This window comes from Chelonia mydas, chromosome 2 (genome assembly GCF_015237465.2).
Source record: "Chelonia mydas isolate rCheMyd1 chromosome 2, rCheMyd1.pri.v2, whole genome shotgun sequence".
NCBI lineage: Eukaryota > Metazoa > Chordata > Testudines > Cheloniidae > Chelonia > Chelonia mydas.
Genome location: NC_057850.1, coordinates 153332223 through 153358890, shown reverse-complemented (window position 1 = coordinate 153358890; position 26668 = coordinate 153332223). Strand labels below are relative to the sequence as shown.

The 26668-nt window shown below is 40.5% G+C and overlaps 1 protein-coding gene across 21 annotated transcripts in view; it reads left to right on the top strand.

Annotated features, from left to right (window-relative positions):
* Window positions 1-26668, top strand: part of LOC102943985 (poly(rC)-binding protein 3) — a 703847-nt gene that overhangs the window by 192925 nt on the left and 484254 nt on the right. For 4 of the 21 annotated variants that reach the window (XM_043540398.1, XM_037889898.2, XM_037889900.2 and 1 more), the window contains exon 2: window positions 8813-8955. The exons of the other annotated variants lie outside the window; for them this stretch is intronic. The gene's annotated coding sequence lies outside the window, so the exon portion shown is untranslated. The remainder of the gene's footprint in view (window positions 1-8812; window positions 8956-26668) is intronic. 21 annotated transcript variants of the gene reach the window in all.

The window sequence follows — 26668 nt, the reverse complement described above, 5'->3', positions numbered from 1 at the left end:
AAATACTATTTCTTTGGTTTATTATTTTTACAGTGCAAATATTTGTAATAAAAAACGTGAGCACTGTACACTTTGTATTCTGTGTTGTAATAGAAATCAATATATTTTGAAAATGTTGAAGAAAATCTAAAAATATTTCATGAATTTCAATTGGTATTCTATTGTTTGTGCGATTAATTGCGATTAATTTTTTTAATTGCAGTTAGGTTTTTTTTTGAGTTAATCGCGTGAGTTAAGTGTGTTTAATTGACAGCCCTAATAAATATGCATTTTGGTCCAGATTCTTGAGTCTGGTATTAAAGGAGGTTTACTGCGTGTGTGTGTGTGTGTGTGTGTATATATATATATATATATACACACACACTTGTATTTAAAACTTGCTGGATAATATAAACTATGTGGTCCAGATAGCTACTGAGGAAGGAAAGTACAGTCTTTGAAATATATTTACTTGTTTCTCATGAGAAATTATGAAGCTGCCTAAACATTAGCTAGAGTACCATGCTATCATATAATCATTTCATGAAATGCAGGGTTAACAAAAATAAATGTGTCAAACTGGATTTTTTATTTAAATGCTAATCTATTTAATTTCAAATTATGACTGTTATAGAAAATTTGTTATATTCTATTAAATTTTAAATTTACATTTTAAAAAATAAGCAGTACATGTTTGCTGCCAAACTTTTAAAGAGAGTCAAATCACTGAGCTGATGGAAGTCATTGGCTAAGCATCTAGAACTTTTTTTTTTTTTTTTTTTTTTTTTTGAAGTGCTAAGCCAGCTTTTGACAGAAGTAGCTTCTTCAGGTAACAAGAATATTTTTCTTCTTTTCAGTTCATTCAATTGCTCAGTTCAATGACTAGTTCATTTAAAGTTAAGAAACCAACTGGGAGTTAAAAATGCTGGAAAGCTTGCTTTTTGTCTTAAACCAATTTTTTATTAATAGATTGGAAGGGAACGAGACCTACTTGAAGGACAATGGTGACTTAGAATTATAATTCGATCTAATGTATAGGGATATAAATGTGAGGAATTGGGGACTTTTCATTTAAAGTTCTCTTAAGTAAATCAAATTTGAGTTGGGACTCTGGTTGGTTTCTAAATCAAATTTGGCTTCTAATGCCTAGCGGAAAGCATGGCACCATTTTAATATAAATCACTTGATCTAACGCTTCCTGCATTCACTCATTGCCATAAAACTGACTTACTCAGATATATGTTTTGCATCATTCCATTAAGAAATGATCAGAAGATATTTTACCTAGTCAGTGAGTGATTACAGCTATCTTACTATTAAACCATAACAAAAGGTTATGGGAAGAGATGGTCAGAACAACTTTGATGGAACTATTTTCTTCTGAGAACGTGGTTCTGTTGAAATTGAAACATTGCAAAATCATGTCAATTTTCTCAAAATTGAGTTTTGGAGGGAAAATTTAGATCCTTGTTAGATCAGTAAACGAGACTCACCATAACGAAATTTAGAGATTCTTTATTTGGATGCATCTCTGAAACCTATGGACAACTGTACCAAGCCATCTGGTTCTTTGATCACCATGGAGTGTCCCTCCACCACTATATGGTGTTGGTCTATCTCCACAAGAAGACAGTAGTTTACTTTGATACCTTCCTCCAGCTTTTCTTATGATGGATAGCTCTCTACTCTGTTGTCTTCAGGGAGCTGCCAGCCATCTCCACTGTCCCTCAGAAAACCCGTGTGGACCTTCAAAGGACAGGTGGACAATATATAGCCTTTCTGCATATACTCCAGCAGGGAGCAGCGCAGACTCATTTCTTCTCACTAACTGCTTTGAGGGAGTGCACACAATACGCCTTCTGAGAAAAGTAATGAAAAAAGGTATTAGCTAAGCCAATCAGGTAACCAAAATCAATACCATGTGACTTATGTGACCCCTAATAAACTCTACCAACGTTTTTAAAGTAATGCAAAAAAGTTATTGCAGAATTTTTAAAGTCAAACTAATAGCGGTATATTTCAAAATTGAACATTTTCATTTTAAGAAATTAGACTTCTAAACTGATTTCCTTTTCATGAACACTTAAGTGTGAAATCAGGCATATTTTGACTCCAAGGAAACCTGGCTATGAATAATTTGCCCAGCTACAGGAATGTAACTTAGTTATCATGGTGAGCCACAAATATCTATAATTTGTTTTTTCTGGAAGTGTTTGTTTGGGTAACGGTTAAGGTTTATGCTTTACTTTGAATGTAACACTGAGAAAAGCATACTTTGGTCTTCTGTAATATAAATTGTTTGTTTTTTTTGCTTTTCTTGTGGCTGAAGGTGGTGGTGGAGTGTTACTTTTTAAGCAGTTATGACATGCTCTGCCTTTCTGAAGTACCACTATCTGAACCTTTGGAAATTTCTCGCCAATAGATTGAGCAAAAGTATGAGGTTGTTTAAATAACAAAAACTTTTTTCCTAGTAATTTTTTTTTTGGAGTGTTACCTCAACTGCATGTATTTCTTTAATAAAGTCTCACAAGGGTTCCCTCTGGTGTAGAAGTGCCTGGCAATCAAAGTTGGTTTTGTTTGCTATTCTCTCTTTCACTCTGTTCATTTTTCATGAGGACTGGCCTCTTTCGGGGAAGGAGTTTTACAATGAGATGTGTTTTTTCTGAGAAGAGTGAAGGATATTGACGTGCTTGACTGCTTTTTATATTTGGGGGTGAGGGAGAGGTGTAAACAAGGTGGCTGCTAGATCTATGGAGAGGTCTGTGTTGATCGGAAGGTTTTCTACAAAGAGAAGTTTGTAAGGATATGTTTACACTGCAATAAAACACCCCTGGTTGTCCCGGATCAGGTGACTTGGGCTTGCAGGGGTTCAGGCTGTGGAGCTATAAAATGCCCAATCCTGAATATCTACATTGCAATTTTAAAGCCCTGCAAGCCCAAGTCAGCTGATATGGGTCAGCCATGGGTGTTATATTGCTCTGTAGACATACCCTAGTTATGTAGTCTTAGGGTAACTATCTTACTGTAGCATATGCAGTCATTCACTGGAGGTAGTAAAAAGTTGACACATTTGCAGAATTTCACTGATTTTTGTCGACTTTCTTAGGAATATTTGTATACGTTTTGAGCTCATAGAGTATTGTCTAATGTAGCAATTTACCAATGTGACTTCAGTAGTAGCTGCACCTTGTGAAGAACAGACAAATGGGCATTGTCCATACCCCGTGTCCCTTCATGCCCTTGCTCTTTCCTGCTTATCCTTCTGTTCTTTTTCTCTTTTTCATCTTTTTTCTGAGAGTTGTTTTCCCTTGATCTCTTTCCTTCTCCTGCTTAGTTACTCCCGTCACCAGAAGGCTACGTACTTCTGAGCACAGGGTGTCCATTGATGGTTCAGTAGGAGGAAGTCACATGTGCTGTTAGGCTAAGCAGGGTGCCATGAGAGCAGAGAAGTGAAGTTTCCAACATCTCTGTGAGCTTGGAGCTCTGTGCATGTGGCTTCATTAGGGAATTCTTTAGGAGCAAAGAGAAGGGGTTCAAGGAGCCTCTTGCCACTTTGCACAGCCTATGTGCTCCTGCAGTTGCAAGTAACAGGTGTAGATTTGAGGCTTTTATATTGCCCTTTGTGTTTGGCAGATCTGTGTTGCTGTTTCCTATTTATATTATGTTAGTGCCCAAATGCCCTCACCAGGATCATAGGTTTCATTGTGTTGGGCATTGCACAAACACATGGGAACATTTAGTTAAATTCTGGTTCCGTTGGAGTTAATAGAAGTTTTGCCACTGACTTGCCATTAGAACATAAGAATGACCATACTGGGTCAGACCAATGGCGCATTGAGCTTAATAGCCCGTCTTCTAACAGTTGTCGGTGTCAGATGCTTCAGTGGGGATGAACAGAACAGGACAATTTTGAGTGATCCGTCCCATGTTGTCAAGTGCCAGCTTCTGGCATTTGGAGGTTTAAGGACACCCATAGCATCCCTGATCGTCTTGGCTAACAGCCATTGATGGACCTCTCCTGCATGAATTTATCTTTTTTTTTTTTTTTTTTATTTTAAATCTAGTTGTAATTTTGGCCTTCACAATGTCCTCTGGCAACGAGTTCTACAGGTTGACTGTGTGTTGTGTGAAGAAGTACTTCCCTATGTTGGTTTTAATTTTCATTGGGTAACCTCTGGTTCTTGTGTTGATTCACCCATTTGCTTAACACTTCTCTATTCACTTTGTCCACACCAGTCATGATTTTATAGACCTCTATCATATCTCCCCTTAATCATCTCTTTTCCAAGATGAACAGTCCTAATCTATTATTCTCTCCTCATATGGAAGCTGTTCCATCCCCCTAATCGTTTTGTATATATAGTTGGGATTATTTTTTCCAGTGTGCATTACTTTGCATTTATCAACATTGAATCTCATCTGCCATTCTGTTGTCCAGTCACCCAGTTTGGTGAGATCCCTTTATAACTCTTTGCAGTCAGCTTTGGACCTAACTATCTTGAGTAATTTTGTATCCTCTGCAAACTTTGCCACCTCACTGTTTTCATCTTTTTCCAGCTCATTTATGAATATGTTGAATAATACAGATCCTTAGGGACACCCTTCTCTCCCCACCCCCGTTTACCTGTGAAAACTATTTCCATTGTGAAAACTATTCCTACCCTTTGTTTCCTATCTTCAACCCATTAGTGATCCGTGAAAGGATCTTCCTTCCTATCCCCTGACCGCTTACTTTGCTTAAGAGCCTTTGATCTGTCGTGAAGAGAGGTGAGCCTGGATCTGGCTGGGCAGTGGTTTCTGTAGCCCTATGTATGGCGTATATGGGTAGCATTTAATCCCGCTTCTCTGTGTATAGTTCTCTGTACATGCCCTTGGGTTTACTTTGTGCCTCAGTCTGACTGAGGAAAAGACTCCCATGACATTTTCTTTGCCAGACATCGGAAACTAGCGTATTTAACATGACTGTTTATTTCTCACATACGATCTTCTGCTAAAAGTTCAGATTCCAAACAAAGCTCAAGTACCATAGGAGTGGCCCAGAAATAATAGATAGATGGACATTCCTCCCTTCCTTCCCTCTCAGATTTTTCATGACTGATGCAATCACAAATAGCCCAGTAATGCTATATGTCTGATCACTGTATGTGGTGGTATTTTTTGCAGTTAGGGTTGCTGCACTTCACGGCACGCCTCTCAGTGAAATGAAAGGGGTATCACAAGCTTGCTTTTCAGCTGTGACACATACCACCTCAGCTGTGGCGTGCCTCAGTGGTGAAACAACAGTGTGTGACATACTTTCAAAACACCGAGAGGCATGTCGCATACCATGAACTGCTGGGATTGCCCCTCTCATTCTTTGAGAGCAGTTTCAATTTTTCTGTTTCCTCATGTAATACATCTGGAATCTTAACTCTTGAGCTCGTGCAAATCATGAGTAATCCCACTGGAGTAGATGGAGTTACCCTGATATAAAACTGGTATGAGTGGGAAGAGAATCTGGCCCACAGCATTTTGAAGCAGTTAAATGAAATAAAGAAGATTTTTAATGTATTGCTTTGAATTATACATTTATTGTTAATTAAATTGCGTACAGGTATTGGACCAAAAATGGTAAAGCTTAAGATCACATAGGTAAATTTACTTTCAAAGTTGTAAATCCAAATTAGCACTGAGCAGTATAGAACATACAAAAGCAGACTTCAGAGCATTTCGTTCCCAGGCACAGTGCGTGTGTGTGGGGGGGATTGTCACATCAGAGGTGAGCCGACAGTCACAAAGATCAGTAAGACCGACTTTGAAGGCCAGCCCTGCACCCATTGAAGTCATTTGGGGTCTGATCCTGCACAGCTGAAATCAATGAGATTCTGCTGTTAACATCAGTGGGAGCAGGAGCAGGCCTGGAGAGTCCAATTTTGAGACACGCAATTTGTCACCCATCGTTCTTATCCCAGGGTTTAACACACATGTCATAGATGATAAAACACCTAAACAGTATGCGCTGATCAAAGTCTGCGCTGACTTACTGCTCATTCAACTTCATTGGACTCCGTGCACAATTTGGCAAAGGTGATGAGTGTAATTAATTCACTGGTCTATATGCCTAAAAATTCTTCAGGGAGTAGCATAAATCATGGTGATGAATGTTGGATAGAGAAATTTACTACTCAGCAGGTGGGTCTAACAAATCTTTATGAAGGCAAAATTCTAGTAAATAGTGATCAGGTACTTAACAAGTGGGAAGCTCATCAGGACAATACCTCAGTCACATCCAGTACTGGGCAATTCACAGCTTCCCTTTGTTTAGGCTGACTTATAACTTTCTTTAAATCTTTTCATGTTTATGCATTAGTTTCTTATCTTCCTGTTAACTCTCCTCCCTGTCAGTATATATTTAGTGTGAGTTCAAACCTATCCGTTATATTCCTCACAAACATGATTCTTTTGCATCCTTTTTCACGTATGCAGTTCTATTTATGCTTAAGTTGTTAAACGTTATCAGACTCTTAAAAATCACATCAGGCTTTTATCAGGCCTAAAATATGCCCTCACTCCCAACAATGAGCTACTTAATTAGCTGTAGGCATGCTTTTAACTGCTAGTCTTCACCATTACAACATATTTTAAAGTAAGTGATGGAAGGAGCTAACGTATGCAGGAGACAGCTCATATTTACAAACTGTACTCAAAATAATAAACCATTTTTAAAAATAATAAGCCACTTATGCAGAAAAATGGTCCCAAATCCATTAAACGTTAATTGACCATAAAGCCATTTTTAATATGCTATTGTATATGCTATGGAAGCTGTAGCCTTCTATGAGAATAGATAAGTCATGTGACTGTACATCAAGCCAATTATTTGTCTCATTGATTAAAGTAAATTTTCTCTAAAATCTCAAACCTATCCAAGTATTTACTTTTGACTGTGAGCATGATGAAGAATGGTTGATCAGTATTACAACAATTATCAAATGCAGAGAGCTGTGTTGATTCAATCATAGTATTGAGCATTTAAGCGTGAGCTTTTCAAAGCTGCCAGAGGAATTTAGATGCCTAATACCCATTTACTGTAATTAAACTGGACAACCAGCTCTCTCAGGAAGGTTTCAGAGTCCCAGCCCAAATGCTTACGTCCCCACATGAAAAATTTTAAGTTCCCCGTTGCGGTGCCAATGTGGGCACATTGCATATGTGGAATATGGTATACTACTAAATGTATGTCGTCTTATATTCCCAAGTAAAAATTCCATTAGAATGGCATTAAAGTTGATATTGCTTATTGGTAATTTAAGGTAATATACATTACATGGGAGTTGTAACTATTTAAGGAAAAACTCCATTATCAGTCTACGAAAATTAGAATAAGAAAACCAAATACGTTAACATAGCTAAATGCACAGTTAGGGCACACAAACAACCTTAACCGTGCCCTGTAGTGAGGACATGAAATATCCACATGTTTATGATTAAGGCATTTTGGTGTTTTGGAGTCTCAGATTAAACTTTTTTTATTAGATTTTTTTTTCGCCCTCATGTCATCACTACAGTCCACCATGAGGTCATTGGGGACCAAAAACAAAGTCCACTGGGTGCTAAATTTCTTGAAATTAATTTTTAAAATGTCCTTTAACTCTTCAGCTAGTTTAGTTAATGGGTATTCTTATAAATTCTCAGAAAATTCATTCTATTCTCAAACAGTATGTGCTATAATTTTAAGGAGGACCCATGTCCGCTATCTTGTATTAGTATGTATTTCTAGTCATATCTAAGGTTACTCAGTGTGTTCCTTTTCAGAATATAACTGCATGAAATATAAAAACCATAGTTTTCTGTAATACAGTCAGTTAATTAGACCCCTGTTTGAATGTTGTATCGTTGTTGATTTGTTGTGTGTTTTAAATTCTATTGTTAGACATGTTATAGACGTGTCAGTAGGGATTTCCTATTACCAGCCTGGTGGTGATTTACTAGTTCTGGAATGCTGCCAGGTAGTATCAAGAGACCTGCACCCCTCATCTTTCAGTGTTTTAATGCTGGGCTTAGTAAACCTCAGACCTGTGTGTTCAAATTCCCTGAGCCGGAATGTGTCTCAACCTGTGTGCGTGCACAAGAGTGGAAGAGCAGAAGGCACCTTTTGTCTCTTTGCCATCGACTAGGGAGCAACCACTGTGTTATACATGTATTCGTATATTCTCCAAAGCTTGGGGGCGGGGGGTAGGGTGACCAGATGTCCCGATTTTGGGTTTTTTTTCTTATATAGGCACCTATTATCCCCCACACTCTGTCCCGATTTTTTTACACTTGTGATCTGGTCACCCCGCGGGTGGTGGGGGAAGAGGTGGCCCTGTCTCCTTACACTTTGGCCAGTGGAGCAGGATTGTTGTGTGGAGGAACACATGCTGTACTGCTGCATAGGTTCCCCCACTTCATATGCTCCCTCATGTGCCTCTCATGGAATTCAAGTTAAGTCAACCAGGCTGTCTCCACGGACTCATGCTTTTGTGTAGCTCTTTTACGTCAGATCTCTCATTGGCTGTGACTTAAAGGCCATAACCTAGTCCCCCAGCTGTTGCTATAGACAATACATTTCCCATTGTCCCTCAGGTTATACATATTCCTCTAGTTTTGCAAACACACCATCCTTCCTGCTGCAGCTACCCACCATAACTGTGTGGACCAAATGATGTGCTCTCATCCCATCCAATCCCATTGATGTCAGTGTGGTTGCATAAGTGTAAAACTAGTACCAGATTTGGCTCTATTTTATTTACTAATCTTATCACACTGCCAGATTTTTCTCTGTTCTTCTAGCTGTCAGCCTCTTTCGTTGCAGCTTACAGCCAGCTGCAAGCAAAGACGAGTACTGGCACAGCTTGTATTCAGCAGTGGAGGGTTCTGTAAGCATGGCATAGCCAATGTATTCCTGACACATCCAGCCACCTGCAGCTTATGATTGGAGTCTCATTAAGCTTCAAGGTACGCTATCCCAATAACCCCATCTCAGTAGCGTTTTTTGTTCATGTATACATGTCTCTGAAGTTTGAATAGTGTTAATATCTGATGGATGTAACTCCAGCTCTTATAATGAATATAACTTGTAGATTTTGATGTTTTCTAATGCTTCATTTAATATGTCAGTATTAGACATGTTTTTTGAATACTCTAAAAGCCCCTTGAAATCACATCCTAGGGGGTCTGTGACGATTTCTGAAGAAATCTCTCTTCTTCAAAAATCCAGTGAAGTCTACATAGCGCTAATGGATTATGGATCAGATTGATCGGCCATGATATTCATGCACAGCATGTTGGGGTGGGGTGAGTCATGTGTCTCTGCAGGGGTTTGACCAAATCAGTTGCACTCTAGAAGTCAATGGAAACTGCACTTGCTGTAAAAGGGCTTTGTATCTGACCCGAAATGAAGAAGTCACACCTTTTCCCATTGAGGTTAGTGAAATCATAAGGTGCTCAGCACTTCTGAAAGTCAGGCCACTTATTTAGGCTCCTAAATACATATGTAGCGGAGTTACCTAACTTTACGTGTCCAAGTTTGAAAATGTTAGTTCATTTCACTCTAAAGGTAATAGCTTCTTTGTTTTCTAAGAAAATAACAATACATTGACAAAAAGGAGTAATTTAGCCCTCTGGATTACAGCTGAACAAGAAACTGTCATAAGCACTACCGAGCTAATCTGGACATCTCGTGTTTGCATGAAGTTTGTTGCAAAGATAACCGATAATTGCAGGTTATTGTGTCCGGATAGCAACTCTTTTATAGTCCATAAGAAGGCTTGTAAGGAATCGCACACAGAAAGCTCAGTCACTAGCTATAGCTTACGGCAAACTGGCAGTAGTGTTGAGAGAACCCAGTACCTTGGCTTAAAAAAACAGGCTACCGTAAGTACGTACATGAAATAAAGATGAACCTCCATTTTTTAGCTGTCAATAGCATTAAACTACTTATAGTAATTGTTTTAACGCAGAAAAGGCTGGCCACCTATGTTTCTTAAACTATTTTCATATATATAGCCAGCCTTTGCTGGGGGTGGATGCTGCTAATCTGTTGCCTAAAAAACATTAGTTCTATTTGTTCTGTTTAATTTTAAAATCTGTGACTATAGCAACAGGATTTTGACCATTTGTTGTCACTTTATCAGTTACACCGATCACTGAAGTCAGTGGGGCCACGTGGTTGTAACAGAGCGTAGAATTTGGCCAAGTATTTCCAATTCAGCAGTATTTAATCTGCAAACTTTTCAGGTCAGGGATTCAGTCTTTTATTATTTTTTTTTGTACAACACCAAATCAATAAATAATTACCATCACTAGAGAGTGGCTTAGGACCTGATTCTGCAAACTCTTATGCACATGAATAATTTTACTCAGATGTCTGCAATGGGACTCTTTTTGTGTATAAAGTTATGCATTGGCTTAAAGTGTTTACAGGATCAGGCCATAGTCTCAAAGTCTTAAGATATTCTCACATCCTATCCAGCTAATGCCAGGGGTGCATGTACACTTAACACGACACAACAATAAATTAAGAAAAAAGAATTAAAGGTGGCTCCACTCCAGCAAAATTCCTGTAGCCTTTTGAAATCAAAAGGTTTTCTTTTCCATTCTACATTAAGGCTTCCTTCAAGTGAAAGTCAGGGCTGGCCATAAAACAATATTTCTGTTTTGCAAAAAATGTTGAGGTTTTGGTATTTTGTCCTGAGGTTCCACATCAGGACAAACTCCCAGGATCTTCTGAAATGGCTCATGGAAAAATGAGAGAGAGCAGCATAGCCTATAGCCCAGTGGGGCTGGAATATGGCAGACCCAGATTCAAGTCCCTGCTCTGTCTGACTCCAAATCAGGCTATTCTGGTGTGTCTTCCTGGTTTTGACCACTAATTCTATCCTGGACCTGAGAAACCTTCCTACAAAAGTTTCTTCAAAACTGATATGCTTCTGTGAAAAGATTTTTTATTTATACAAATCTGGCATTTTCTAAGGAAAAAACATTTTGAAAAATTCCCAACCAGTCTAGTGACATTAACCTCCATGTTAATCTATTCTGTGCAGCTGTTGAGTGGCTCAGAACTCTTATTGATCCTGGCAACAATATTAAGTTGACATTTTAGCAACAACAAACTACTTTAGAATAATGTTTTTTCCTGTGTATGGGTAGCACTAATACACTTACATTCAACATCAGACAAACATTTTCCTGTTTCACCTGTCTTTTCCTTCAACAAACACACTCCTTAAACAGACTGTAGGGTCACAGCAGGCATGACAGTCCACCTGCCGTTTAGATTGTAAAACGCTCTGGGCAGGGACCATGTCTCCCTTCTACCTGCATGTCTTCCTGTATAACTCTATAGTGTAGTCCAGTCCCTGCCAGGACTCAGGGAGACCCTATGTGGTGATATCAGGCAGCACAAGCTTTCTGTAGTTTGGTTATAACACAGAGGACCTTGCCTTTCTAGTTTCCAGTCAGTCCTGTTTCTGCCCTGCTACTGTGGACGCAACGGAGACCACAAACAATGTTGGTGTTTAACAAATAATTATATCAATAACCGATTAGGTCTGAGCTGGTAAGTGAAAGGAGAATGGCTTTGCAGATGATTTTAAAAATGTACATTATATTACAATTAAGTCCCTGCATGCACTATTGTTAATTACCTAGACAACAGAAGCTTTCCAATTCACTTTTAACATAGATGTTTTTAAAAAATTTAATAAGCTTATTGTTATGCATACCACTGCCGCTGAAGCTTTCTAAATAGTTTGTGCAAAATTCTGTGCCTACCCCCCACTCCTTTGGGGCATTATTGTAAGTATGACTGAAAAGACCTCAGTGAAACTACTTTCCCCTTATTAAAGTGAATGGTTAAAAATATATAGTGGCAGAGCTCTGCAGGATATTATTTTGATACTTGGATGAGACTGTCAGACTGGACAACTGCAGCTGTGAAGCACAGTCTGACAAGACTTAACCAGCTAATAGCTAAAAATCTTTGGGGACATCTCAGAAATCCAGCTGAAACATTTTCACATTCACACTATTTTAAAAATTTCTTGCAACTGAAAATACATTGAGCCAGATTCATTGCTGGTGTAATTCTTCTGCAGTCAAGTGGACCAAATTCTTCTCTGTAACCCTGGTTAAATTCAGAGTAACTCCACTGAAGTAAATGAAGGTGCTCCAATATACACCATGGAAATGAGAGCAGAATTTGTCCTAATGGAGTTAGACTAGAGATTAATTTGGCCCGTTCTTTGTATTGTATTGATTTGCCTAAACATGTTTCTCAGAGTCTGCAATTAAGAATGTAATGTAAAGTCCATTAGTGAGAGATTATATTGCCAGAAAATTTGTGTGTTGGATAGGGTGTTGTTAATAATCCCAAAACACTTTGCAATGGGAGAGGAACATTTTAGAGTAGGGTTCATATGATGGGATGTTCTGGCCCAAGAAGCTTTTATTTGTCAGAGGTATTGTTCAGACATGTTATATTTCAAGTGTTTGTGACTGTAGAATTCCTATCCAACATATTTCTTTCACATCAAAAACATGGTACAGTAGTAAAATAGAAGGAAATGTTGTTATATTATGACCCACAGCATGAAAGCTTAGATTCCACATTGTGTGCATGCTTTCCATTTTATTGGGTTTAGAATTTTTTTCAGTTTTTACAGAATGATCCAGGTGCAATAGCTGAAACAACAAAATCAACAGTAGGACAAGAAACGGTGCTCTGTGTGTGTGTGTGTGTGTGTGTGTACACTCTCTCTCATAGGAACTCCCACCCCAAACGTGTTGAGATGGCTTACTTGACACGATTCAATATTGTTTCTGTCCCTTCCCCGGCCTACCACCACAACACAATATTGCCATTCCTTGCCTTCTAAAGCATGTACTTTTCTCCTTAAGAATAGTATAGAATACGTCTGGTGGACATTTTTGCATTGGGTAAAGAATATGGTTTACAATGCATCGTTCTCTCATTTCCTGGCTAGGGCTTCTCGTGTGTGGATATTCTTGATGTGTTGTCACCTCATAGTTTTTAGGTTTGATTAGGTGGCTTAATAGAATTATAAGACTGGAAGGGACCTCGAGAGGTCATCTAGTCCAGTCCCCTGTACTCGTGGCAGGACTAAGTATTATCTAGACCATTCCTGACAGGTGTTTATCTAGATTCTACAAGAGGTTCAGATGAATGCTCCCTTCCATTATATATGCTCTTTTCAGATAAATGTACATCTCTGGTTACAGCTGTAAGCCTGAAATATTTTAAACTGTCTACTCTAAGGTATGTATAAACATGGCAGGAAGGTGGTGATGCCATCAGCAATCACTGTAGTTTTTCTACAGTCTGCTTAGAGTCCAGAAGCAACTCCTTAAAGTATTTTGTTTTGAATTAATCCAATCAGTAGTCGGGAGATGAAGCAAAATTTATCAGCTATATTTCTAGTCTTCATCCAATAGAGAGCTGCTCAATTCGGAATCCCAACCACTCTTGGAGTTGGAAGGTGAAACATAAACTGATGAGATACATATTGCAGGTGCTTACTACGTACAGACAATGACCCCTTGTATTGAGATGAGGACAAATGTTGCTTCAAATGATTTTTGAACAGTGAACTTCTGGAAAGAAGAAAATGTGACAGGAGATCATACCATGCAGAAAAAAAGGTGGTCAATCTATGAATCTTCAGAAAAAAATCTCACCCCTGAGAAATGTCTTGCCAGTTATAAATGAATCCTTTTATTATTTCTTTTCCCCCAATTTTTCTGTACTCCTATACAAGCATGTGAATGCATCTTTCATGATTTGTATGGTAATGGGGCCATTTTGGGTCGCTGTTCATCAGATATTTAACTCTTAGTTTATCTAGATGTAACGATCATCTACCTAAAAGCAAACTAAGGACGATAACAGAAGGGCGAGATCAGAGCCTTTCTGATTAAATATCTTGCTGGCTTAAAGAGCTACTGATGTGGGCATTGAACAGTTTTGTGATAAGGCACAGATGGAAAGCAAGGTGGAAAACATATACATCAGAAGACTCATGCCTCATTCATGCCAGGATTTTCTTAGTGTTTTGATTGCAGTGTGTGGCTTTTTCCCCCTGCCAGAGGAAATTTGAATATAATTTCATTCCGTGATTTAAACACTTGGAGAGAAGCTTTAATAGGGAGGCTATCAATGCTTAGAGGATATATTTTGCAAGGCACCGGATTAATTTAACTATTTCCATTCTTTCTACTGGTGACCACTGTATTGAGTTTCATGTCTGGATGTTAGCTGCTTTGAGTCATAACCTTTTCTATATTCTGTATAATGATCCTCAATTCAGATATGTACACTACCAAGTGTCTGAATAGTTTTCCAGTTTTGAACTGGAAGACACCTACGTACCCAAAATTTTGTGGGAGCCACAAAATATCTTTAAGATTAAACTAATGCCAGTTCCCTCACTTGATAGAGAAGCAACCGTAGCTAGTTGTATATTTAGAACATTAACAGAGGTGGTAGATAAGCATACTAGCACATAGAGTAATATATGCAATCTGGGATTGGAGGGATGGTTAGGAATTCCCTTAATTTCTATGTTAGATTTTTTTTCAATGCAAATCTAGAGGTTTTTGGTTTTAAATTGGACAAGGTAAGCAAAAGCATTAAGCAAGCTCGCTCGCTCTCTGAAGAGAGAAAGCATTGGATTATTCTTCTGGTATTTACAAGAGGGCATCTGTACAAATTGTCACCTTAAAGATCCATCCTACACAATTTTGAGCAACTTCTTTCTGAGTGCACTCAATGCCCAGTGACTTGTGCTAGTTGCTGGTGGTGGTACTTCAGCTAGCGCTGCTGGTGCTAGATATGCTCATTCGATCCTTTCAAATGTTTTCACTGCCTTTTAGTACTAGGAGCTATGAGAGAGGCACTTGGTGACTGTTTCTTGACCAAGAAATTCTTCCTTGTACAGATCTCACATGGCTGAATAAGCCATGAATTAAATTTGATTGCTAATATCTTTTCTGAATTCAGAGGGCTTGATTCTCCATTTTCTGCAGCTTGTGCAAGATGGGTGGCATCTGCCTGTCAAATGTGTGTAAAATGCTACCTGCTTTCCCCACGTGTAAATGATTATCCAAACTGAAGGAAATGGAGAATTAGGCCCAGAATCTACAATCTGCACAGTGGGGATTCTCACATTGAAAACCCCACTCCTTTCCTCCTTTTTAGAGCGGGGCAAAACCAGGGGGGGCTTGGTCATCTTAAATGTTCTTTGGGTTAAATTTTGTTTTGCAAACCAGGAATGGTTTGGATAGAGGTGGCATTTGTCCAACCCCTTTCCAAAGTTTGGTTGGGGGTTGCTGAATGTCTCTTGTTTTATCCCACCAGTAATCCTCTTTAATGTAAGATTGAGTGGTGTTCTTGTCCCCCTTGCAGCAATCTTTCTGTAAGCTCTCATCCCTTCTAAAAGAGCTAAGCAGGACTTTAAAGGCATGGGGGGGGAATCTTTTGGGAAGTCATTTGAACATATTCATGGGAGTGAGTTTTCCATGGACAGCAACAATTCTGTAAAGAAAATTTCTCTCCTGAGTTTCTTTTGAGGAACAATGATTTTGAAGCATAGTCTGTGTATTCTTGACCATAGTATCCTCTTCATACTTTTCACTTTAAAAAGGGTGTTTTGTAATTTACTTATAATTAAAAATCCAAGACCTTTAGAAAGTAAAACTACTTTCATAAATGTTGCCTACTCTCATCGAAATAACAGGATGTGATTACAGATAGCATTCAACTGAAAAGTTGAATTTTTAAATACATATTTTTATTGACATTCTGCTGTTGACACACATTCATGTAGGATACTACACCACTTAGTACAAAAATAAAACTGAACACTATATAAATTGCAGAATGTTTCTCTTAGCACATTAGACGCTGAGATTCTCAACCAAATAGAGTAGTTTTGGTTGTACACCCTTCCTAAAATATTTTAAGACTTTTTTAAATAGCTTTCTGGCTGGAAAACCCAGTAAAGTGCCTGGCACCCATACTTTTTTAATAAAGTGCAGTACTTCATTTGAAGTTGAGGTGTTCAGCAACAGCATCGGGCCCAGCTGGCTCCATGAATCTGATTCCTACCAAACTGGTTCTCAAATGGATTGACAACCAAATATGGATGCGGTGCACTGCTGCTCATATTGCTTAAGGGGTATGTAATTAATGTTAGGGAAAAGGCCATGAGATGCTTGATCAAATGGTGCTACATGAGTGCAAACTTACTGAAAATATGTGGTGATCTCAATCTCTTCTTATTACTGAGTTTATCAAACTCAAGGTTAAGCGGTTACCTGATTATAGTCAGTAAGTAGCTACATAAGAAGAAGAAATTTGATAGAAAAGAGCTCTATCCAGCAAACTAGGTGCAATAGCTGGAAATTGAAGCTAGACAAATTTAAACTGGGAGTAAGCTGTAAATTTAAACGTCGGAGTAGTTAACGATTGGAACAGCATACCTAGGAATGTGGAGGATCCTTCAGCGCTCCATTTCAAAGTCTTTCAATCCACACTGGATGTGTTTCTAAAAGAGACAGTCTAGTTCACTGCAAGTAATTAGGCTTTATGCAGGATTTACTAGGCGAGACTTTATGTAGAGTTGGGCAAATAACTGATTTGTTTGCTTTTTGCTGGTAGTCCTGAAAATTTTTTTAAAGAGTGATTCATGTCCAACTAAAAATTCAAAAAAAAAGGAACAAAACTGAGAAGACAGCAGTTTTATTTCCAGTCAACTGAAGTCTTTCAATTTGGGGGCATTTTAAAAATAAAAACCAATGGAAGGGGGAAGGGGGGGGGCTAAAGTCACAAAATGACCAGAAAATGAAGTGGCTCCCTTGTAACCTTTAGCCTAATGGTGAGGGCACTGACCTGGGATGTGGAAGCCCCTGGTTCAGTTTCTTCTTCTGCTTGATGAGGGATCAGGGATTTCAGTTTTGTTCTCCCACGTTGCAGGAGAGTGCCTTCACCTATGGGCTCTGGGATATCCTGGGGCAGGGTTCCCTGCTGTTGAGAATGTTCTGTTGTGTATAAGCAGTTAGAGCAGGAACTTGAACTTGGGTCTCCTATGTCCAAGGGAAGTGCCCTAATCCAGGGGTTCTCAACCTTTTTCTTTGAGGCCCCCTCCCCCGCAACATGCTGTAAAAACTCCTCTGCCCACCAGTGTCACAACAACTGTTTTTCTGCATATAAAAACCAGGGCCAGCATTAGGGGGTAGCAAGCAGGGCAATTGCCCAGGGCCCCACGCCACAGGGGCCCCACAAACCTAAATTGCCCAGGCTTTGGCTTGAGCCCTGGGTGGCGGGGTTCAGGGCCCCAGGCTTCAGCCCTGCACGATGGGGCTTCGGCTTTCTGCCCTGGGCCCCAGAGAGTCTAACACTGACCTTGCTTGGTTGACCCCCTGAAACCTGCTCACGGGCCCCCAGACCCCTGGCTGAGAACCACTGTCCTAATCAACGAGCTAAAAGTTTTATGAGGGATGCACGCTACCACCTCCTTTGGCCATTTTGTGAATGGCACCTGTGAATCCAATCCCCCCCCCCACCAAAAAAAAAAAAAGTGTTTTGAGAATTTGCTGCATTGTTTTGTCCAAATAATTTCTGGTCAACCCAAACTGCGCAGCTCCAATTCTATGGTCTGTGTTAGGGGGAAGTTAGACTAATGACCTTCCTGGTCTTCAGTTTTTTATATAAAAGGATGAGCAAAAACGAATGACCTGTGGACAGGAGGTACATCTGCTGTAGCAGTATTACAAGTTAACAAAGCCTGTTGCCTGCCCCTGTGTCCGTATGCATCTCCACAGCATAACGGTCTGACTGTCTCCACCAGTGCACAGATTTACCTTCCCCGAATCGTTCATCGAGACCAGAGAATTTGAATAGTCATGGTATTCAGTGGTGTGATTCTCCACAGTACTTTGTACTTCAGGACACTTTACAAAAGCCATTGTCTAGACTCCAGGTTTTATATCACACTTTCCTATTTCATATCCGGAAAAATGTCAGCATTTGATGACTGTAGGTGGCATGTATAAAGAACAATTTCAAGACTCAGCAGTCTGGTGCAATTACAGTAACAGTTGTGAGAAAAGTAACCGTCTTGCAAACTGGTTTCAAGAGCAGTGTTTCTGTACAGCTCTTTCTAGTGCAAAAGTAGCCATTTCAGATGCAAAAGAGGTTTTGTTTAAAAACGGAAGCCTGTGGTACCTTCTAAATGTAATTGGAGTCTGAAGCTGCGTGGGAACTGGAATTTCCATCCCCGTGGGAAACTTTGCATGTTTGAGAATATTTTTACCCCAATTTGGAACAAAACAATTACCCAGAGCTAGAACTGAACTCTGACCCTTGCCAAGATTTTGGCATATTTCCAGTATTTTCTGTGTCTGGTTGCAATGGAAAAACTATGAGCATTCTTGTGGTATTAGGGCATGCCTGCCTATTATAATTTGGGGTGGAGGAGGGAATTAACGAAACACTTTTGAACCTCAGAAATCTATATTGCCGTTTAGTTCTAGGTGAAGGTTCAAAGGAGATACTTAATTTATCCAGACCAGTTCTTATCTTAATTTGTAATTGGCTCTGATGTCAAATAGAAGGCCTTGTTTACATAATATTGCCATGGAATATTCATAGTCCTAGCTGTCACATCTATTTTAACATTTGTAAACCTGTATATTGATGAAACATTTCACCCGCAAATGAGATGCAGCCACTTTTGAGGTGGAATGTGGCAATTCAACACACAACAGCTCAGGGAGGGAGGCAAAGTAAATGCCTATGTTCAGACTCAAGTATAGTTTTTAGAGTGACAGTGAAAGCTCAAAACAACAAGAGACGTTTTGTTTTTGGAAGGAATGGTTGCCAATTTCTGTGATCCCAATCACAAGCTTTTTAAAGAAGGTGATGTTCCATTGAAATAATAATAATCCACAAGATGAGGATCTGTGTGTGTTTTGTGTGTTAAATTCTATGACCCGCATTCAAATGTGCTAGTGTGTGTGTTTGTTTTTAAATAACCCCTTTTGAGAATGTTCTATGGGCTCATAAATAGCTTAGGAGCAAGTTTGAAGGCTGAAGTGATTAGTGCTCTGAGCTTCGTTCTAGTCACAAAATAGTGTAAAATCAAGACACTGTTTCATTCAGTGGTGTTACACCGCTGTAAAACTGGTTAAAATGAGATCAGAGTCACCCTGTGCAGTGCCAGTTTGCATAGACCTTCCCTCACACCATGCCTAGCTCTACGCTGACACTATTAATCTGTTACTTTCGTGACTATTGAGTTTGCTTACAAGTTTGAGATCTGAAAACAGCAAGCTTGTTCTCCACTGCATTGTGGTGTTGTCAGTTATAATGTGCATTGTGGACATACACTCAAGTCAGCGGCAGCAGTTTAATTCTGATTTAATAGCGTTTTACTCCGCCTTAGCGCTCAGTTTGGGTGGGAAGAGGGTCCAGTGATCAAATTACAGGCTGAGGACTAAGAAGATCCAAGTGCAGCTATTAGCTCTACCACATTGTGTGACCTTAGGCCAGTCACTTTAAACCTCCATGCCTCAGTTCCCCGTGTGTAAAGTGAGGCTAGCAATATTATCTAATCAGGGGCGCTTTGAGGCTAACCTGGTCGATTTATGTGATGTGCTTGGGTACTATTGCAATGGGAGCTAGATAAGAACCTAGATACAAAGATAGATAATGGACTACAGTAGGGCCAAGATAGAAGAGGATCAGATAGCGCTCATATTAAAAATAATGCCCCTTCTTTGAAACCTAGTTTTGTTTTGTTTTTCATGCCCTCATAGTCTCCACCTCTCAGTGGCTTTCAGTTCCTGAAGTAGATGGTTTATGGCAGCTCTGTTTGAACACGCTCAATAAAAAGAGTGAAACATCTGTCATGGTTAGCACCGTTCTGCTGACCATCATGCTCTGCAACAGCTCTGACTTAGTCACGCTGCTAAATCTCCCAGAGATGCAGCTGCCCTCATAGTTAGTGTTTCACACCATGGCAGGCAGCTTTGGTCATGGAGGAAAGGGGACTTTATTTAAAAAAAATATGCATTGTGTGTTTCTTATGCTTTACCTTTCTATCTGTTTTTGTTTAGAGAGGGAGCATAAGAGGAATGTCATAACTTGAACCCTGTTAAATTTCAAGGGGGTTGGGATTTTTGTGAAGGTGTGTGATAGAGTGGAGATGGACCTAAGCTCAGATCTTGATTTGGATTTGAACTTTCCCAGAGTTTGAGGGTGTTTGTGGTCCCATCTGGAACCCATCTTTTAGCACAGATGGTGATATTAAGGATGGTGGTGGTGAAGAAACTTTCACAAAGGGGTGGAGATGAGGCTAGTCTGAGACTGCTGAAACAAAGAGCCCCAATGTTTCCCTATACTTAATGAGGATTTTGGAGATCAGTGGTGTCCAAGCTGTGGCCTTCAAGCTACTTGTGACTTGAAGGTTACTTGTGGTCCTTGAGGCTTTCAATTGTGGCTCTTGGTGGACAACTGTTAAGGAGAAAAATTGCATTTGCTTGAAAATTGAAGATTTGATCCCTCAAACTGTGCCCTGCAGTTTTTAAACTGAAGCGTTTGAATCCGCTCCATCCCTATGGGGAGGAGAAATGGGCTTCCCCTCCCCTGAGGGAGAGCGGGATAGAAGCTCAGCTGGCTCTGCCTGATTCAAGGAGGGCACCTATCAAAAGTTGGTTCAGCTTCTCTCTCACACATGGCCACCCAGGATAGCAGAGGAGAAACTGAGAACCAAAAGCCAGTTATGACTCCCTGATTGACAACCCCAGGGCAGGTTAGAGCAGCCTACAGGTTGTTTTAACTTATGCTAGCTGGTTAGGTTTCCCCCAGGATCATAGGCCAGCTGGGGATAGCCAGAGCACAGAATATGCAAACTGCTGGTGGAGAGGGGCCGTAATGTGGCCCCTCGATCAGGAACAAAGAAGGTAGGTGTAGGAACTTGTTATACTGGTTTCACGAGTGCTAGGGACTCCCATTGCACATGACTTTGTTCCTTTTGAGCCACCAAAGCAATGCAAAAGGTGTGGAGCAGGGCAGAGACTAAGGCCAGATCTACACTACAGACCTACATCAGTATAACTACGTCACTCACAGGTGTGAAAAACCTACAGCCCTGAGTGACATAGTTATACTGACCTCGCCCCCATGTAGACAGCACCATGGCGGCAGGAGAACTTCTCCCATCCCTTCTTGGGGAGGTGCATTAACTACATCAATGGGGGAAGCTCTCCTGTCGGCATTGTAGTGGCTTCGCTAAAGCGCTGCAGCGACACAGCTGCTGTAGCGCTGGACGTGAAGACAAGCCCTATGCCTCAAACAAAGTACTGGTTATGGCCCCTTGACAATAACGTGTTCATTCCTCAAATTGAAAAGATTGGGCACCACTGTTCCAGATTATAAGGATCCTTCCCTTTTTTCTTATTCTCTTCTGATCTTCAGGAATCACTGTTCAGTGAGGTTAAGTGCCCCTGTGGTTTTCTGTTTGCAGTGGTGTTCTAGCCATGTTGGGCCCAGGATATTAGAGAGACAAGGTGGGTGAGGCAATACATTTTGTTGGATCACCACCCGTTATTAAGAGAGACACTTTTGAGCTACACAGAGCTCTTCAGGTCTGGGAAGGGTCCTCAGAGTGTCAGCTACATACAAGGTGGAACCGATTGTTTAGCACGAGTTGTTCACCTTGAGTGAGCTCTTACAGTATGTGTTAAGTGGCCCATTAACACCTGCAGTGATGGGACAAAATTCTACTCAGCTCACCCACCTTGTCCCTGTGGTTCTGTGTCATTTGGAAGAATGTGCTCTTGGAATTGAGGTTCATTTGAAGATTGGCAGAAAATAATAGGGCACATTGTGCCCCGTCCTTTTTCAAGTCATTTATCACATCTTAAAACTCTCATCTCTTCTAGCTGGTTTCATAAAGGAAGGTGTTTTTTTAAGATAACATTTCCATGCTTACTGAGAGATGCAGGAATGTTCTCCTTCTCTTGGAACCTTAACATTTTTAGGGAAGACTCAGACTTTAAGGCTAAAAGGGACCATCATGGTCATCTAGCCTGACCTCCTGCACATTGCAGGCCACAGAACCTCACCCTGTATTACTCCTGTAATAGACCCCTAACCACTGCCTGAGTTACTGATGTACTCAAATTGTGATTTAAAGACTCCACCATTTACACTAGTTTAGACCTGCAAGAGACCAGTGCCCCATGCTGCAGAGGAAGGTGAAAACTCCCAGGGTCTCTGCCAGTCTGACCCGGGGGGAAATTTCTTCCTGACCCCAAATATGGCAATCTGACCCTGAATATGTGGGTAAGACCCACCAGCCACACGCCTGGGAAAGAATTCTCTATAGTAACTCAGAGCCCTTCCCATCTAGTGTCCCATCACCAGCAGTTGGAGATACAGTAGAACCTCAGAGATGCGAACACCTCGGGAATGGAGGTTGTTCGTAATTCTGAAATGTTTGTAACTCTGACCAGAACATTATGGTGGTTCTTTCAAAAGTTTACAGCTGAACATTGACTTCATACAGCTTTGAAACTTTACTATGAAGAAGAAGAATGCTGCTTTACCTTTATTATTTTTAGTAGTTTACATTTAGGTATGATCATAGAATATCAGGGTTGGAAGGGACCTCAGGAGATCATCTAGTCCAACCCCCTGTCAAAGCAGGACCAAATTTAACACATTACTGTACTGTATTTGCTTTTTACTTTTTTTGTTTGGGTTTTTTTGGGTGGTGGTTTTTTTTTTTTTTGGTCTCTGCTGCTGCCTGATTGTGTATTTCCGGTTCCAAATAAGGTGTGTGGTTGGCTGGTCAGTTCGTAACTCTGGTGTGCATAACTCTGAGGTGCTACTGTATTTGCTGCTAGCAGTTGCAGAGCAGCTATCCCCTGGTTTTGTTTAAGTCCTCAAGCTTCTGTGCACCTTTTCTATTCCCAAAATGTGTGCCAAGGACTTTGCTTACTAAAATAGTAAGAGAAGTTCTTATCCTGCCTCTTCTTTCTTCCTCCTCCAAGATTCCAGTACATTGAAGATTGTGTTGGACCTGTTATCCATGTGATACAAGGTGTTCAGCTTTGAGAAACTTTTATTTCTAGAAAAGAAGTTCTGTGGAGCGGACTCACTTTCCTCAGTCTCTGCTAGAGGGGCCATGAATCTGTTTACTTTGCATAGCGTCTAAATCAGGGATTTTCAAGAGAGCCTAATGGAGTTAGGTGCCCAACTCCTATTTACTTCTACCAGGAGTTGAGTGCATAACTCTTTTAGGCCCTTTGAACATCCATCTTAAAGTTCCCTAAAGTTTTCTATTTTGTGGATGACTTCTGCAAGACCACCTGAGTCACAAAAAAATTTGATGGACTGAAGTTGTTATAGCGGTTTCCCTGGTTGCTGCTATTGTTTGTGTTTTATCTCACATGCCATTCTGCAACAGTCTGTAATTTTCTGTTTTAAAAATTTGCTCCTCTCCAGGGCCGGTAATCTATATTCCCTGTACTGTGTGGTGCACCATGCAGAGGAGACCAAACGATGGGGCAAAGCTGTTGCCCATGCAATAGAAAAAGGTGATTACACAAAAATATATTTCACCCCAGCATGGGCTCTGCATAGTCACTATCACTCCCTCTGCCAAACATCCATGCTGTGAATGAGAAGGGTGCAAACAGAATGGGACTAATGAGTCAGGGAAAAGCTGCACTAAGCAGCATAAATTGAACTCCATGGAAAAACCTAGGAGTAGTTAATTCCACTTTGAGCGGCATTCATTAATGCAGGGGTCTCGAACATGCAGCTGCGGAGTTATTTCCTGCTGCTCACCATAGTTGCCGACTCCACCGGCAGCCAAGCTCCCCTCCACACTATCTTCCCCCCCTGCCAAGGGTGCTGCATCCCTGCTCCTCCGCCTACCTCCCAACGCTTCCCACCACCAAACAGCTGTTTGGCAGCGCTTAGGACTTTCCAGGAGGGAGAGGGGAGGAGCGGGAAGGTGGCACATTCAGGGGAGGAGGCAGAGAAGAGGTGGGGCCGGGGTGGGGATTTAGGGAAGGGGTTGGAATAGGGGCAAGGAGGGGGCAGAGTTGGGGTGGGAACTTTGGGGAAGGGGTTGAAATGGGGGTGGGAAAAGGCAGGGCAGGGGCAGGGCCTCATGGAGTAGATGAGCAGTCTGAGGTATGAAGTTCAGCATGTATGATTCTTTGCTGTAAGTAGTTGGGAAGAATGTTTGTTAAAAGTGGCAACGTATTTTGTGTGAATAGTTACTTTAAAAAGTTCCTGCCATTACAGCTATGTTGACAGACTGTTAGTGTAGATCATCATCAGTGTTACTGACCACATAAGGAATAGTTACAGGTGTTTATATTTTATTAAAACCCTCTTCGCATTACAGTTTTAAAAAAGTTAATATATTGACTTTTAATAGCATACTATATTACTCTTCCTTTTTTTTTTCATTTTTGACTATACTTTTGTGTCTTTGTATGAAAAGGTTTCAGTGATGTGGCCCTCGGGCCAATGTACTAGTCCTCATGTGGCCCTCATGGTGATTTGAGTTTGAGATCCCTGCATTAATGCAGTGCCCTTGGTGACTCTCCTCAGTGGAGTCACAGAATAGTCAGTAGCTTGGTGGCCAATGGCAGCTCAGAGGCGAAGGCCAGCTTCATGAATGGCAGGGTTTCCCATAGATTCCTCCCCACCCCACAACTTTGTTTGGCATTTTTGGCTCTGCTCCCAGCCTTGTCTACTTGATTTTGGAGGAAATGTGTGTCTTAACATCTGCCTTTTTGATTCCCAAGGAGCACTGTGACTAATTTGTTCCCCTCTGTGTGTTTTTTATGCAGGAAGAGACTGTACAGGTCTTTGGTGTAGAGTCTTTCTTCTTAGTGTGTATACAGCACCTAGCATAACAAGGCCATAGTCACTGACTGGGGGCTCTAGGCACTACCACAATATAAATAATCCATAATAATGGCTCCAAATATATTTGTTGTGTTTGTTCTAAATGGTGGTCTTATTTTATTTGAGTTTAATTACCAGTTCTTCATATTGTGAGACAGCATCCTTAAATACAGTGCCAGTCTCTCACCTTGTTGTGTGCCTTTTGTTTAGGAATCCTTTTAATAAGCTTCCTGCATCCATCAAGCTTGAAAAGTAACCCGTTGGGCTGACAGATGAAAGAAATCCCATATTTTTAGAAATATTTATTAATAAACTTATTACTCCCTGGTAATGCAATTCAGTAGGGATTTTTGTATTCCACTGTATACATTTGTCAAGTTTATCCATTTCTGTCATCAAGTGATGCAGGGAATGCTAAATGTGGAATTACTCTGTGTAGACACCCTTAACCAGAAATCAGCAGCCAAAGTATTTGTTTATACCGCGGTTCTGGTGAATGCCTGCTATCTACCCCTTCAAAACAAACCTATCCTTTCCATAAACTCTCTCTGGGTATGGTTCTGCTGTCCTTTCGAAATGCAGGGCATTTGTCTCTAAAGAAGAGTGAGTGACGGAAAGTATAAATCAATCTTCACATTTAGGAGCATGGCTTTTCTCCAAACAGGTGCACTTTTTTGTTGTTGTTTTTTTTGGAGAACATGTTGGATGTGCTTAGCCTGGTCTGTAACAGATTGTATGATTATATTCCACAATGCAGAACTAACACTTTTCTTTCCAGAACATGGTATAGGCCCAATCCAGTCCTTTTTTATGCAAGCAAAATAGGAAGCAAGGACTGAATCGCTTTTATGCATAAAAAGGTCATTTGCTCAGATCAGGGTTTAAAGCCTTATTTTTGCTTGAAGTGACTTTTCATAGAATCATAGACTTTAAGGTCAGAAGGGACCATTATGATCGTCTAGTCTGACCTCCTGCACAATGCAGGCCACAGACTCTCACCCACCCACTCCTGTAACAAACTACAAACCTATGTCTGAGCTACTGAAGTCCTCAAATCATGGTTTAAAGACTTTGAGGTGCAGAGAATCCTCCAGCAAGTGACCTGTGCCCCATGCTGCAGAGGAAGGTGAAAAACCCCCAGGGCCTCTGCCAATCTGCCCTGGAGGAAAATTCCTTCCCAACCCCAAATATGGGGATCAGCTAAACCCTGAGCAGGTGGGCAAGATTCACCAGCCAGACACCCAGGAAAGAATTCTCTGTAGTAACTCAGATCCCACCCCATCTAACATCCCATCACAGGCCATTGGGTATATCTACCGCTAATAGTCAAAGCTCAGTTAATTGCCAAAATTAGGCTATCCCATCATATCATCCCTTCCATAAATGTATCAAGCTTAGTCTTGAAGCTAGACATGTCTTCTGCCCTCACTGCTTCCCTTGGAAGGCTGTTCCAGAACTTCACTCCTCTGGTGGTTAGAAACCTTCGTCTAATTTCAAGTCTAAACTTTCTGATGGCCAGTTTATATCCATTTGTTCTTGTGTCCACACTGGTACTGAGCTTAAATAATTCTTCTCCCTCCATGGTATTTATCCCTCCAATATATTTATAGAGAGCAATCATATCTCCCCTCAGCCTTCTTTTGGTTAGGCTAAACAAGCCAAGCTCTTTGAGTCTCCTTTCATAAGAGAGGTTTTCCATTCCTCGGATCATCCTCGTAG